Raw genomic sequence first — 11463 nt, 5'->3', positions numbered from 1 at the left:
TTCCGCCACCATGAGCGCCAGCGTAGGGCACAGCTAAAATATCTACTTACATTGGTGCGGAGCGCGCTGTGTGTTTTGGTTTCATGAAACGAACTCCACTACAACTGTTCGGCGCAAACTGCGCACCGAATATGCTAAACAAACTCCAACAAGGCCTACAACTTACTTTTGTAAGAACTTTGTGAGTGTATGGCTCTTTCCTCTTCAGGGAGAAACTGTCACCGGTATTGCATGTCTGGGTATGTTTGAAAACTTTTTAACGATGAAGATGACCGAGATGGGATGGTTTACCACCAGCAAAACGGTGCACCACCTCATTTACTGACGAAAGTTCGAGCATTCCTCGATAATCGCTTCCCAGGTCGGTGGATGGAGCGTGAAGGCCCATTCGCATGGCCACCTCACTCTCCAGATATGACGCCACCGGATTTCTTTCTCTGGGGTTTCATAAAGACCATGTGTATGTTCCTTCCCTACAAAAAAATTTAGCCGACCTGCGAAACCGAATCGACGATGCCGCTGCACGAGTGACGCCCAATTTCCAATGTGGGAAGTAATTGGTTATCGGTGAGTCACATCGCACCAAAATGACATTTGACACTTTTAGGTGAAACTTCAGGTCGTTTGCTACAAAATAACGCATTCACCGATTCTGTAAGTTTTCTCAATAAATTTATATATCATTCCAAATCTGTAAAGTCTATTTTGACTCAGCCTGTACAAATGGAATAACATCGGGGATAGGCATCAAACCTGTCTCACTCCTTGCTCAATCACTGCTGCTCTTTCATGCCTCCCGACTCTTATAACTGCCTTCTGGGTCTTGTACAACTTGTAAATATCCTTTTGCTCCTTGTATTTTACTCTTGTTACCTTCAGAATTCCAAGGAGAGTATTCCAGTCAGTATTGTCAACAGGCTACTTTAAGTCTACAAATAGAATAAACATAATGAGATTTTCACTCTGCAGCTATTTGCCTTTCCTTAATCAAACTTCTGAGGTAAGTTGTAGGGTCAGTGCGTGTTCCTACATCTCTCCGAAATCCAACCTCATCTTAGTTAGTTAGTTAGTTAGTTAGGTGTTCCACTGATCAATAGCACGGAAAAACCGTTATGATGTGGAACGTGTCAAATGCACAAGAAATGAGCACAGGAAACAAGATTTTTTTTGCATCATAGCCTTATACCTAAGTATTTCTATTATCTATCCCATTCCCTTAACTGGCACAAAATGCGTATATTATGTCTCCAGATTTATTTAGTCATATTCAAGACTTCAACTATGGTATAGAAGGAGTTGTCAAGGAGGTATGATTTCAATATATTTTTGAAACTATTACTGCTGTCTGTCAGACATTTTATTTCATCTGCTAATTTATCAAAAGGTTTTATAGCAGCATATTTTACCCCTTTCTGTGCCAAAGATAGGTTAAGTAAAGGGTAGTATAGGTCTTTCTTTTTTCTGGTATTGTAATCATGAACATCGCTGTTGATTTTAAACTGGTCCATGTTGTTAAGAAAAAAATTCATTACTGAGTAAATGTACTGTGAAGCAGTTGTAAGAATTCCTAACCTTTTAAACAGATGCCTACAAGATGTGCAACTATAAACCCCACACATTATTGTAACTACTTTCTTTTGAGCAGTGAATACCTTTTGCCTAAGTGTTTAGTTGCCCCAGATTATTATTCCGTATGACATCAGAGAGTGGAAGTATGCAAAGTATGTTAGCTTACTAATTTCTACATCCTCAAAATTGGCAGTTATTCTGATTGCAAAAGTTGCTGAACCTAATCGCTAAAGGAGATCCAAAATATGACTTTACCAATTAAGATTCTCATTTATATGTACACCAAAAAACTTAGTATGCTCTACCCTGGCTACTGACTTCTTTTGATGTGTTATGTTTATTGAAGGAATTATACTTTTTGCAGCAGAAAATCGGATGTACTTCGCAGGAAAACCAATTAATGACTTTTCCAAAGACCTTATTTGTATCATTTTCTATCGGACTTTCTTTTACTGGACTAATAATTATGCTTGTATCATCAGCAAACAGTGTCAGTTCAGCATCTTGTTTCACATAAGAAGGGAGGTCATTCACATATATCAGGAACAGGAGGGGACCCATGATCGAACCTTGTGGAACACCTAATGTAATTTCATCCCAGTTAGACGAAGTGCCAATCTCCTTTGAACCACTTGAAGCATATGAAGAGACTTTTTGCTTCCTGTTCTGTAGATGTGACTTAAACCACGACCTCGAGGTCGTCTCCTACCACTTTTTTTCCATTCCTCTGCAAAGATTTCGCGTTAGTATTTTGCAAACCTGACTTACTAAGCTGATAGTTTGGTAATTTTCACACACGTCGGATTTGGTTATGGAATATTAATATGGTACCACCGCCCATTGAGGGTGTGCTGTGACAACTGGCCTAAACGTCTAATTTTCAGCGAAAAAGTAAGCATGTCGACCAGTAACAAAAAGATGCGCAATTTTTCCTGTAAGTAATTTTGAGGGGAAGTTGGTGCCATGATGAAGTAAACATTTCGCCCAGGCTGACGTAACATTTCTTGCACTGACGCTATGCGCTCTGTGTAGGAAACAGTACGAGTTTTGTGAGGGTCACTCCATCAGAAGAATGTTATTGCAGATAGGCTAATGAGTTTTGTTGCAACAATGAGACGGTCGTCAGCGACGTATGAAACAGCGACACGTCCGTCTCGCTGGAGACGGAGCGTCAGCGACTGGCGAGTGAGGTAACTCCACGTCAGCGTCTGGCGCTGCGACCGTGGCTACGAACGGCCAACTACACAGTGTGGGTGTAGCGAGGCGCCAGGCAGTAGTTACAACGTCGCAGCTGCGCTGGCAACGCCACGCGACGCGGCTCTGCTGTACGTATAAAACCTTGCGTTCAGCTGCTCACCACTGTCAAATACTGTGCACTCAGTTTTATCGTTTCACTATTAACATGAATAGGCACACTCATCAACGTACTCATATTCGTAACGTGTAGCCCGCACAACAGAACAGGGATGGGAAAAACCAAACCGGTTAAAAACGATACGGTATTTTATTTCTGAATAACCGTTTTTTTTTCAGTATTTGTCTGATCTCGGTTATAACAGGTGCTTTCTTTTATTTTTTTACTAATAGCCGAGTGAGAAAAATCGGAATATCAATTAGCCTTAGCAGTAATGCTAAAAGCTTTTCGTTTTTAAATAGACCATTTTTAAAAAGGAGTAATTTTTGTTCGTAAAATTTGCATTGGTTTGAAATTGCGTTATTATAAAAAATGGGAAAAGAGTTCAGTGCTGTTTTCATAACATTGCCGACAGAAACGAACAACAAAAACATGGCATCAGAATTGGTACAGGAATGCTGAGACAATAATGTCCCTGTTCCCGTGTGTCGTGGCTTAATGTCGTGTGGACTTCCCTGAGCAAGACTTGCCCCCACATCGCGGTCGCCGACGGACATCCGTTGTAAACGTATTGCAGGGTGCCTCCAACCCTAGTACGGAAATATTTTTACGAAGTGACGCAATAATGAAGTACAGTGCTTCATTTGCTTTAAAACATTAGCGATTTGTGTGCCACTTTCATGAAATAATAAAAGAGGAAGGAAATAATGGTAAGAGTAATAAATTAAAACTTGACAACAGTTTCTTCAGAGTATACAATAAAAATAAAATACAATAAAATACAATAAAAATAGAATAAAAATATAAAGTAGCTAATTTGTTGTCTGTGTCCACATAATGTCATAATTTATCTTTATCTGCTTGTAGCCCTTGAAAACAGGTAAATTAACACGAAAAATATAGCTCTTCAATGTTACTTTGCAACCTGTAATGCCCAAATATTGATAAGATCACCGATTACAGCATGATTTTCCAGCAGAGTTTCAAAAATTAGAATCAATAGGAGCATACTGGTTATTTTTTGTAGTATTCAACCACTTAACACTTTTCGAGAAAAGCAGCGAACGGTCGACGGAATAAGTTCTTTTATTTCCCTATTCAATTTAATATTTTGATTCTATGCATCTTGAAACTAAGTCAAAAATTTTTAATCTTTGTTCCATTTCTGTTTATTACAGGAAATAATAAGAATAAAAAACCGACGTCGGTTATTTCAGATACCGGTTACTTTGATCGGTGTTAATAGTCGGGTTAAACTGGTACGCAAGAAAACCGATATAACTGAAAAGCCGGTTGTTTCAGCGATAACCGCTATCCCTACTATAGAATAGTGTGTAGGGAACGACACCGAACTCTGCGTCAGTACCTGGTATGTGTGGTGTGATCAAAAAGTAAAGGGATTTTTTGTTTTTCTTAAATATTCTTTACTGATTCAGCAACATCAACTTTGTCCCCTTCAAAGTAATCCCTCTCAGATATAATACTCCTGTACCACCATTTTTTCCAGTCTTGCAAGCGCTTCTGAAACTCACTTTCCTTTATGGTGCCCAGCTGCTTCACCGATTCCGTTTTTATCCCATTAATGGTGGCAAAACGACGTCCTTTCGTGGTTCTCTTCAGTCTCAGAAACAGGAAGAAGTCGCAGCAGGCCATGTCCGGCGAATACAGTGGCTGAGGTGACATAACAGTTTTGTTGTTTGCCAAAAAATCACGAACGAGCATTGAGATGTGAGTGGGGGCTCTAACGTTATGCACTTTCCACGGGTGGTTTTGCCACAATTCTGGTAGTTTTCTTCGGATTGTTTCACGCAAACGGTACATAACTTCTAGGTTGTATTCCTTACTGTCCGTACGACCATTAAGGCAGGAACTCATGACGCACTATTTAATTGTAATCGAAGAAAACAGTGAGAAGAACCTTCGCATGTGATCGAACTTATCGAATTTTTTTCGGTCTTGGCTCTTCACACAGTTTCCATTGCGACGACTTGACCGTGGTTTCGACGTCATAGCCTTTAATCCATGTTTCTTCACCTGTTATGGCCTTCTTTAGAAGTTCTGGATCGTTTTCTACTTCATTCAGCAATACCTGAGAGACGTCAACGTGGTATAGTTTTTGGTCGAAATTCAGCAATTTCGGAACAAACTTTGTTGGTACACGTCTTATGCCGAAAACATCCGAAAAACTGCTTGGCATGAGCTAAAGGATAAGCCGCCATCATCACCAAACTCTCTGAAGGTGGTTCGGCAATTTTCCAGAACCATTTTCTTTACTTCTTCCAAATTGTCGTTAGTAATTGTTGCGCCAGGGCGTCCAAGGCGGTAGTCGTCTTCAACGTCTTCTCAACCTCGTTTGAAACTTTTATACCACTCGTAAACTGTTGTCTTACTCAAAGTAAATTCGCCAAAATCTACAGTCAACATTTGGAATGCGGTGCTGTACTTTATTACACTTTTCAAGCAAAATTTAATGCAAATTCTTGGAGCAATCTCTTTCGAAAGTAAACATCCGCCGAGCACTCGAAAACATACAGAAACTTTGCGACTGTCAACAATAAACTAAATATTCAATACAACTGAAAATGCAAACATAGATCAGGAACATGTGTACCAACAAGATGGAAAGAAATCGAAAATCGGATTTATAAAGCCTACAAAATTAAAAATTTCCCGTTACCTTTATCATACCTCGTCTGTAGCCAGATATGCCAGTGACCGAGCTTAGTGCGGCATCAGCGAAGTATAAGAGCGTACACGGGATGAGTCCGAAACCTACGACAAACTATCGAAGTTTCACCCGAGAACGTACGTTCCTAGAAGAGGCAACCCAATATATTGCTTACTCCTGCGCATATCTCACGGGAAGAACAGGAAGCTAAAATTAGAGAGATTCAAGATCACACGGTGGTTTACCAGTAGTCGTTATTCCCGAGCACAGGACAGGGGTACGCAGAATACCCTCCACCACACTTCATAAGGTAGCTTGCAAAATATACAGGTTCTTCCACCAGGAATGGTCAGTTTTCAGAAATACAACAGAAAGAATATAGTAAACATCGGCTCTAAAATGAAATCTTAAGAACTATGAGCACGTTTTCATGTTCGATACTGTGGAACAAATTTACCCTACAGCAAGTTCTCCGCTTCCATGTTTTGAGAGGTTATGGTATGGACCAAAACAAGAAAAAATATTCTGTAAATGGAGGCTTTAAAGTGTTTACCTTGAAGAGAAGAGATTCGTTTTACAGAATCGAAGATGAAGCAGCCCTCTTAGCACTTTAGGCACGCGTTTTGCAGCCCATGTTTACTGAACTTTTTCCTTTGAAATGATCGTTCCTGTCATATTCCTGAATATTGATTATTCCTTCCGAGACAAATGCTTCAAATGGCTCTAAGCACTATGGGACTTAACATTTGAGGTCATCAGTCCCCTAGACTTAGAACTACTTAAACCTAACTAACCTAAGGACATCACACATATCCACGCCCGAGGCAGGATTAGAAACTGCGACCGTAGCAGCAGCGCGGTTCCGGACTGAAGCGCCTAGAACCGCTCGGTCACAGCGGCCGGCTCCTTCCGGGACACCCTGTAGATGTAGACATGTATGACTTACCGTGAGTGGCCCATTAAGAGCAACCATTCGGTTGGTTATCCCAATTTCCCTTGTGGTTGTATTTAACGCTGGCACTCACTTTGCTCTCGATGCTGGTAACAACCATTGATGTAGAGTTTGGGCAAAATTGGGCTGCTTGTGGTGGTCCGTCCCCATGACCATTTCGGTCATCGGATGTGCCAGCGATCGACTTCTTCTGAAAAGCCAAGCATCCGAAACTTCAGTTGATATTCACATGGAGCTGGTTTTCAGGATTGTCATACCCAGTCTCTTGGCAAACATGGGGATGGTTCCCATGAAATTACCCTTTCCGAACTTGTGCTCCGTCTACAATGACTTCATTGTCAATGCGGTCATTAAGTCTTGAGCTTCCTTCATTCACATAATAAGAAACGTTGTAACTAGGTTAAAAGAAAAGTAGTTGAATTTGCTGGACTAATCTGCTCATAGCGCTATCGCGACGCCTCTGCACCTGTATCTCCATGATTACTCCACAAATCACAATTAAGTGTCAGGCAGAGGGTTCATCGAACCACCTTTAAGCGACTTCTCTGCCGTTCACTCTAGCAGCGCGCGGGAGAAACGAGCACTTAATTCTTTGTGTGCCAATCTCCGATTTCTCATAATTTATTACGATGATCATATCTCCCTACGCAGGTTGGCGTCAACAAAATATTTTCACACTCTAAGGAGAAAGCTGATGATTGAAATTTCATGAGAAGGTCCTGCCGCAGTGGGAACCCTTGTGCTTTAATGACTGCCACCCCAGTTCCTGTGTCGTATCCGTGAATCTCTCTTCCTTATTTCGCGATAATACAAAACGAGCTGCCCTTCTTTGAATTTTTTTGATGCAGATCGCACACCGCACAGTAATGCTCTAGAAGAGGGAAGACAAGTGTATTGTAAGCTGTCTCTTCAGCGGAAATATGACCAACGACTTACTGTTTATCTTCACATTGCAGACACTTCCTAAGCAGCTATCCATGTCGTGGTTGCCCATACCAGCAACACTCTAGTCCCACATGAACATAAACGCGACATCTGCAGCATAGCCGTGAATGCTTACTTTATATCTCCGGATCTTGAACAAATAATAAGCAAGACGACAAGAAAGTTTTGATCTGGGAAATGTTTTCTGCACGTCGATGGAAAGGTCGTGTATTTTTTTGAGTTTTCTTTAGCTTTGACACTTTTTTCTTGAATTTTGATCCTCAAGGCTTCAGCTCTTCTTCTTTAAGGACCTCTTTCTTCTCATCCTCAGTGCTCGTCGGATTGGTAAGTACAATGTGGAGTCTATCACAAGTCTTGCAAGTATCTGACTTTGGTATTTGAAATCCAATATTATATAACCGACAAAACGTCGTTCTGTATTTGGCTTCACTGACATGTTGACCTTTTTTGTTTGCAGTGCTTTAGATAGTAATCACGACATACAGCTGTCTTCTTCAAGATAATATTATAACACACTTTATGCGGGCTTTGCATTTGGCTGTAACATCTCCCGTATGTAGACATGTTTTTGATAGGTTTCTGGATAGCCTTGACCCTTGATAATTTTTTGGAAAGCATTGCGATTTAAGTTGTTTTAATAAGTTGTTCAAACGTAATATGGGGAAGAACACGGACCGCCAGAAAAGACGGTCTGTACACACGTTGCAATTGCCCTTCTAAATTAAAGTGATAGAACTTTGTGAACATGAAGATTGTGGCAAGGCATAGCCATACCTCCTTTTCATAGGATGTGTTTTTTTAAGACCGCATAAACACGAATTTTATTGGTCTGCCAGATGCCAGAAGCCAATAAATTTTCGTTCTTAACATATGACAGTATTTTTGCTCGCTACAATGATCAAGTACACAGTTCCCCAACAGGGTGACGAGGAACTGTTTCCCCTTTTAGTTTTCGTAAGATCTGCTTTCAGTTCTTCTTTATTTGTTTTCTGTTTTTTTTTTTAATGCTTCCTTTTCTTTTTCAGGACTGTTGTCGTCTATCTCGTGCAGGATGTGGTCACCTGCTTCCTGCTTATCTTACAGTGGACGTAGGCTTTACTCCCTCCTAAAAATAAGTACACACAGGCGCCTGTAGAGAAATAAAACAGGGTTCATTGTTTGGGCCAAAACAACGCTAACCCTCGAAGTTATTTATTATACTTTTCTGTCGTTAAAGTTAAAACGAATTAGTGAGTAACAACCTTACAGGAATTTACTGATAAATATCATATTGTATCTATACACTTCTAACATTAGACAACTTCCCAAAATTTTAACAAACGGTGTGTCTAAATCTTTTGGGATTAGACTGGTAGCAATATAATGCTAAGGCATACTAATGGTATCTTAAACATCTGTATATTTCCTAGTATGTAACCAGTACCTGCACCCCTGTAACCAGTATATGGATCGCTGTCATCATTAACATCCTCACCAAACATACACCTATTTACTCGATTAGAATATTTGGGCGTTACTGCCACGTTGAGCGGCGACCCTGTTCTCATCCAAAAGCAACAACTTAAATAATGAAATGCACAACAATGTATATAACCAAAAAACAATTTCCAGCAGTTCGAATAGAAACGCCTGTTTCCAGCATGTAGTGCAGTTGAAAGCAAAATAGATGGCGTGATTAGACAAATTCCCACGAAACTGAGGTTCAGCGACTTCTTCCGCCGACCCCTTCAAATTCACTACTGGTCTTCCTTCTGACGTAACATATACCAGCGTTAATACACGTCCATGTTCTTGTTTTTACCGTAGGAGAAATTGATGAGAAGTAGCAAGTATTGGGACAACCTTCCACCAATAGAGAACGAGAACGTTTTTGTCTCGAGAAACCACAATAACAATGCATATATACATTGTTTCAGAAAAATACACACTGTTCAGTTTTGTAATTAAGCTGGTGCACCACGTAAGGATAGCCGTTTCGCAGACATAGAGAACGACGTAATGAATCCAACAAAAATAGATGTGTGCGCGACGTCACCAAGTTGCTACGTGACACACTGTTTTGCAACACCGGAAGAGGCACCTAACGGGCGAAGTCGGTACTGGCACCGGCTTGGTTCAAAATCACCAGGGTCCTAGAAGGAGGGCAAACGACCTTAGTATGACGTCACAGTCAGGTGGCGATTATAACATAAATCAGCTGGTACGAAAATAACTGTTTGGCTCGTAAAATTAGCGAGTTTTGAGTTGATTATTAAATGAGGTTAGTCAACACCAAAAACGCATGTATTTGTTTAAGCCGAAATGAGACAGAAACATTTAACAACGCTTTATTGCTGTGCAGTTTACGTGGTACAGAGGATATACATGACAAGGAGGTTTGTAAACAAAGCTGCTCACGTCTTTGAAAAAATGAGTGATTTTCGTGAGTATGTACTGTTACGAATATCTGGAGCACTTTTAAATGTATAGGCACTTGTTCACTAAAAGATTTACACGTATCCAAGCAATATTTTTATACAACAAATTTGAGACATGCATTTTGCAGTCTGTTGTATTCACACAATTCTCTGCTAACACAAGAACTTCATGAACATACGATCGGTACCTAACCTCAGCAAAATTCACTAATTTTTATGTTTCAGCATTTTTCTAAAAATGATAATAGCAAATGTCACTGGAAGCACTGATGTCGCAGTTGCACATTTCAAGCCTTCCCATATTTACGTTTTCAACTACACAGTCCAACTCAGTCATTAACATACACTGCCCAAGTAAAAATTGTTTACAATCAGTACAGTTTAATTTTTTTAAGCAGCGATTATCAACAGTTGCGTACATAAGCAACGCTGGGAGCAGCGTCATCGAGATGTGATTGTTACTTTAAATTCTTCAGAAAACCTAACTATGGGATTAGAGCTGCAGTAATTTCGGTCAGGAACACTCGTATCATATACACTGACGTGACAAAAGTCATGGGATAGCTTAAAATATCATATCGGACCTCCTTTCGACCGCTGCAGAGCAGCAACTAGACTGGCATGGACTCTACAAGTCGCAACTCGACATGGCATGGACTCAACAAGTCGTTTGAAGTCCCCTGCAGCAACAATGTGCCTTGCTGCCTCTTCAGCCGTCTGTAATTGCAAAAGTGTTGCTGGTGCAGGATTTTGTGCAAGAACTGATCGCTTGATTATGTCCCATCAATGTTCAAAGGGATTCAAATCGGGCGATGTGGGTGCCCAAATCATTCGCTCGAACTGTCCACAATGGCCGGCCGCGGTGGTCTCGCGGTTCTAGGCGCGCAGTCCGGAACCGCGCGACTGTTACGGTCGCAGGTTCGAATCCTGCCTCGGGCATGGATGTGTGTGATGTCCTTAGGTTAGTTAGGTTTAAGTAGTTCTAAGTTCTAGGGGACTGATGACCACAGATGTTAAGTCCCATAGTGCTCAGAGCCATTTGAACCATTTGTCCACAATGTTCTTCAAAACAGTCGCCAACAATTGTGGTCCGATGACATGGCGCAGAGTCATCGATTAAAAATCCGTCGTTGAATGACAGCAAATTGTCTCTAAGCAGGCGAACGTAATTATTTACAGTCAGTGATAGGTTTAGTTGGACCAGACGATCCAGTCCATTCCATGTACATACAGCCCACACCATTACGAAGCCACCACCAACTTGCACAGTGCCTTGTTGACAACTTAGGCCCATGGCTTCGTGCGGTCTGCGCCACACTCGAAACTACCATCAGGTCTTTCCAGCTGAATGGTTCAAATGGTTCAAATGGCTCTGAGCACTATGGGACTTAACTACTGTGGTCATCAGTCCCCTAGAACTTAGAACTACTTAAACCTAACTAACCTAAGGACATCACATACATCCATGCCCGAGGCAGGATTCGAACCTGCGACCGTAGCAGTCGCGCGGTTCCGGACTGCGCGCCTAGAACCGCTAGACCACCGCGGCCGGCTTTCC

General features: G+C 41.1%; 1 protein-coding gene across 1 annotated transcript in view; it reads left to right on the top strand.

The window, feature by feature from the left end:
• Window positions 1-2769: 2769 nt before the first annotated feature.
• LOC124617596 (small integral membrane protein 14) overlaps window positions 2770-11463 on the top strand; it is an 89667-nt gene continuing 80973 nt past the window's right edge. The window contains exon 1 of the mRNA XM_047145278.1: window positions 2770-2894. The gene's annotated coding sequence lies outside the window, so the exon portion shown is untranslated. The remainder of the gene's footprint in view (window positions 2895-11463) is intronic.

This window comes from Schistocerca americana, chromosome 1, assembly GCF_021461395.2.
Source record: "Schistocerca americana isolate TAMUIC-IGC-003095 chromosome 1, iqSchAmer2.1, whole genome shotgun sequence".
Lineage (NCBI taxonomy): Eukaryota > Metazoa > Arthropoda > Insecta > Orthoptera > Acrididae > Schistocerca > Schistocerca americana.
Note: the sequence above shows the minus strand (reverse complement) of the source record. Positions and strands in the feature narration are given on the sequence as shown.